The sequence below is a fragment of the Sciurus vulgaris genome, assembly GCF_902686455.1.
Source record: "Sciurus vulgaris genome assembly, chromosome: 15".
Taxonomy (NCBI): Eukaryota; Metazoa; Chordata; class Mammalia; order Rodentia; family Sciuridae; genus Sciurus; species Sciurus vulgaris.
Window position 1 is genome coordinate 35653648 of NC_136476.1, and position 5632 is coordinate 35659279.

Sequence of the window (5632 nt, forward strand, 5' to 3'; positions counted from 1 at the left end):
CATTTTGTGAGACGGTGGCAGTGCCATGAGTTCGTTTACAACTTTTCATCCAGCAATTATTAAGCGATTCAACTGCACAAGGGTTTATTGGCTCTCAGCTACTGTGTGCCCTTCTCTAGCTAATGCACCATGATGATTTACCCTGTAGGAGACCTCAGGAAATTTTTTGTTCCTTGTTACAAAACAAGTTTTGGTTTTTAAAATGTTCAATTTCTTTTTCTTTAAATTCAGTTTGGTCTCCAAATGAGGCTACAACTTAATTTGAACCAAAAAAATATTTTTAAATGTCCTATTGACAAAGACATATAAGACATATTATTATCATCTGTAAAGCTAAGGGAAAGATAGTGTATATCAAACTTTCTTTTTCTTCTTCTCCTCTTCCTCCTCCTTCTCCTCCTCTTCCTCCAACAGTTGCTCTCAGTTTCTTTGGTGTAGAACAACTCCTTTCTAGTAGTAAGGGAGCTCTCTGGATATCAATATCATCTTTTTCAGCATTTCAAATCATAGGTGCTAAGATACACATCACAGAAAACTTACCATCCTAACCCTTTTTAATTGTTCAGTTCAGTGACATTAAGTATATTCACATTTTTGTGCAACTATCACCTCTATCCATCTCCAGAATTCTTTTCATCTTGCAAAATTGAAACTCTGTACCTGTTAAAAAATGCCTCCCTGGCAATCACATTCCCCTTTCAGTCTCTATGAATTTTCCTACTTATGTACTTCATGTAAATCAATCATACAGAGATTACTCTTTTAGGACTAGCTTATTTCATTTAGCATAAGTCCTTGAGTTTCATCTACATTATGCCATGTGCCAGACTTCCTTCATTTTTAAGGCTAAGTAATATTGCATCATGTATATATACTTCATTAAAAAATCCGTTCATCCAATTTTCAATTGACAATGAAAAAATTTCCCCATTTTAATCAATGTTTTTATTGTTGTTGAATGGACACTTGGGTTACTTTCACCTTTTGTATTTAAGCCCTTGCTTTCAATTCTTTGGGGCCTATGTCCAGAAGTGGAATTGTTGGATCAAATGGTATTTCTATGTTGAATTTGTTGAAGAACCTCCATATAGTTTTCCATAGTAGCTGCAAAATTTTACCTTCCCAAAAGCAGTGCACAGGGATCCAATTTCTTCACACCATCACCGACACTTACTTTCTGTTTTCAAATTTAAAAAAAAATACTGTAGTCATCCTAATGGATGACATTTTTGTGCAACTATCACCTCTATCCATCTCCAGAATTCTTTTCATCTTGCAAAATTGAAACTGGTGTCTCATAGTTTTTATTTTATATTCCTGATGATGAGTGATGTTGAGCATCTTTTCAAGTGCATTTGGTCTATCTCCTATGAATTGAGTAGATATTGAATAGCCATCAAAATGATAATTTTCAATTGACAATGAAAAATTGCTCCTTTAAAATTTTTTTGTCATTTTTGAATAATTTTCCATCTTAAAGCCAATGAATTTTATGATGTTTAAAAATACTAACAAAGTTGGGAGTGATGGTGTCCACTGGTAGCCCCAGCACTCAGGATGCTGAGTTAGGAGGATCATTTGAGCCCAGGAATGTAGAGACCAGCCTGGATAACATAGCAAGATGACGTCTCAAACACAAACAAACTAACAAACAACCCAACAGTTTGAAATGAATTTAATTGTGTAAAGAAGTCTTCAAAAACATTTTTCAATTGTAAGATTTTTCAAGATAAGGAAATGAAGTATACTTTTTATGTGCCTGCATAAGTGCTGGGAAATTTTTAGACTTTCAAAATAGTGATGCATTAGATGATAAAGGACAATAAGCTTAACAAAAATGATGATAGATATAATCAGCAACAGCTAATTAACAACATAGCAAAAGTTCACAGATGAACTCTTTGAGTTAATATCCAAAAATATGCCCTTTTATACCCTAACTTAGTTATATTAGAAAGTTAAAAAACAATATGAATATACAAGTACAGATTCTGTTATCTGTCAGAGTAATCATTTTTTCCTATATCATGAAGTTCCTCAAAAATACCAATGTACACTGAGGTGGTAATGACAATTTTTAAAACTATAGTTTTTAAAAAGATTTGACCTTATAGACACCCTAGAAGAGACTTACTGACTTTCACTGTTCCCTGGACATTTTCTGTGGAAAATATCTGGAGGACCACATTTCTAAGGTCTACCTAGCAATGAAATTTCTATATTACATGGACCTCTCTGGCGTCACTAGATGATATCAATGTTTTCCAAAGTAGTTTTATACTCCCAAGACCAGCATAATAGAGTCCATATTTATCCACAGATCTCATTGTTCTTTAGTATTAGTTTGAGTGCTTTTAGAAGCAAATGTCAAAACAGAATTATAAATTCAAGATATACTGGGTAAAATCCTCTGAAATGTAATGAAAAGGAAGGAAAACAGAGAGGAGAGAGAGAGAGAGAGAGAGAGAGAGAGAGAGAGAGAGAGAGAGAGAGAGAGAGAGAGAGAGAGACTTTGCCACATAAGGCAGTTCTGACACCTATGAAGGAGACAGAGAAGGAAGGAGGACGGGTAGGAAAAGTCTCTGATCTCAGAAACCTTTTTGGAGCAGTAAGACTAGCCAGCAACCAATCAAGGTCTGCAAGGCAGAGATGGGCCTCTGTGGGTTAGCCTAACCGTTGGTGTCCTCAGTCATTTGATGGGATCGAACTGTTTCATGACCTCCAACCATGTTACTTAACCTTGGTCAGTTCAGGATCTTATTCTGTAAATTTCCTGTTCATTTTCTTTTCCTAGATTTCTAATAGATTGTCTTGGTTCTTATAAATTCATAAGGGCTTTGTGTATAAAAATAATTAGCTCTACACTATCATATATATTATGAATATTTTTCTCTACCTCTCCTTTTATCTTTAGATTTTTGTATGTGGGTATACTTTTGATACAAATCATTTTAATTTCAGCATAGACAAATCTATTGATTTTTTTTTCTTTTACAGTTTCTTAACCTTTTGAATTATCTTAAAATGTTTTCCCTAATCTCCTGTGCCATATAAAAATATTCTGTTAAATTTTCTTCTAATGTCTTACATTTTTATTTACATTTACATTTCTTTCTCATTTCAATTTTTTGGTGTATATTTACACAATGCAGTGGGAATTTAAGTTTGTTTTCTTCTAGCTACATAACTAACTATACAAATATTATTTGTTAAAGCATCATTCTTTTCCCATGGCATCAAAATGCCATCTTCATTTTATTGGAGATTACTAGAAACATGTAATTTCAATATTCCTTGATACACATTCACTTCAATGGTACCTGGAAGAGAACAAAACAATCACATTATTATGAGAAAACAAGTGATACCAAGTTGATATAATACTTGAGTGGAGCAGTGCCTATTCACTATAGGTTAGTGTAAGATTTCCAGAGGGGTGATATATACTGTTTCTTCTGAAAGGGGAGAGAATAAAAAAGGGGAAACAAACAAACAAACAAAAAACTGCTTCCTAATTCCTAATGATGCAACAAACAATGATGACTTCCATGTTAAAGTGGACTGTCAACTTCTTTTTAATATTATTTTTAGTTGTAGATGGACACAATACCTTTATTTTATTCATTTATTTTTATGTGGTGCTGAGGATTGAACCCAGTGCCTCCCACGTTAGGCAAGCACTCCACCACTGAGCTATAGCCCTAGTCCCCGAATATCAACTTTTTTAAATAAAGGGAAGAATTACAGCCAAAATATGTGGGATGATGTAAATACTCAACTAAGAAAGAATATGTAGGTATTCGCTATTTCAAAAATAGAAATATGGTGGCTGGGGCTGTAGCTCAGTGGTGAGGCACTGGTTTAGATCCTCAGCACCATTAAATAAACTAAAGATCCATCAAGAATTAATAAAAATATTTTAAAAAATGGAAATATTCTGACATTTTAATGAAAAGAAAAAGCAACATATAAAAAATTTCCCTTATTTAAATAATGGTCTGGGTTCTGAGCCTGGGTCCATTATTTTTTAGTCACATTACTTTAAGCAAATACTTTGCTTTTTCTGAAATTTAAATTCTAAGTCAATTGTGATTAATACCAATTGTATTGTCATTAATAAAACCTCCCTGTGCTAAATCTTGTGATCATAAATGTTAGGTGATACCATTTATCATGCCATTCTTTATAAATCCTCATCATCAGGCGTTCTGACCCAACAATGAGTTAACTATGCAACCTTCTACATCACTGTGCAGAGGCAAGTAAATGCTGATGGTGCTCTCTACCCAATCCAAGGACAGGAAATTAGTCTCTAAATGTTTCCCCCAATTGTTCGGCTACTACTAGAGCAGCAATTGTCTTGCCAGTGGAGTGATCGCTCTTGGAAGCAATGTACACTTAATTGACCCAGTATGAAGGAACAACCCTTTCAAGGAAATCCCTAGGGATGGATTATTTTCCTAACAAATACAGACCAAGTAATGGTGGTTTCTCAATGACTGAGAGACTTTTGGCAGAACAAAAACTTGGAAGTTGCAGTTTGCAGTGGTGTGTGCAAATCTCAGCATAGTAGGTCCCTGCTAGGTATCTGAAGATAGCATAACAAAAGTATGTTGTTTTGTGGTGAAAATAGAAGGTTAAATATCAAAGCAACAAATAGGAGTTGGGTTAGGGGGTGGCAAATCCTGAAATGAATGGCACAACCTGAATGTTGATGTTAGTCCTCCTCCTCCTCCTCCTCCTTCCATACACACACACACACACACACACACACACACACACACACACACATATATATTTACACACACACACTGGGAATTGAACTCAGGGGCACTCTTCTACTGAGCTACATTCCAGTCTTCTATTTTTTGTTTTCAGACAAGGTCTCATTAAGTTGCTGAGGCTGGTCTGGAACTTTCGATCCCCCTGCCTCAGCCTCCCAAGTCACTAGGATTTACAGGTGTGTACCACCACACCTGGCTTTGTGTCGTTTGTAAACAATACTTTGGTACTCTCTCCAAAAAAAAAAAAAAAAAACATCAATGCTTCCTGAAAGTTGCATGAATGCAACTCTCCCAACTCTCCCATATGCTCCTGACATGTTATTTAACTAATGCTACAGTTTAGGATCTAAGTATCTCTGAAATAGATATTTTCAAGTGTTAAAAGCACTTAGCCCTTTGAAAGTGCCAATGATCATCATTTCGAAATTATCTCCATGCTTTATTCACTGTTAATAAGTTTTGATATAAACTGTGTAAATGGAGAACAGAATCTAAAATCAGACTCTTTTGGGGTTGTGTTCCTCTGCAGTCCAAGAAAAAAGGCTGTTTACATGTTGTATTACTCCAATGCCATACATTGTCTCACAGGGATCATTTTTCATAGCTATTCTTTTCATTTTTGGTATTACTTACAAAATTTGGGGGGAAGAGATCATTTGTGTATGGAAACTCCACTTTGTTTATGTAGCCTCCTCAATTTTAGGTAGAGTAAATGTATATTCCTGCCAATCATAACATTCTCTTCCCATCACTTAAATACTTTGCAATTTTCTATAAGCAGCTTCATATGTACCCTTACTTTGTGATTTAGCAAAAATTGCACATAGCAATTAAAGCTGGCAGGCCAT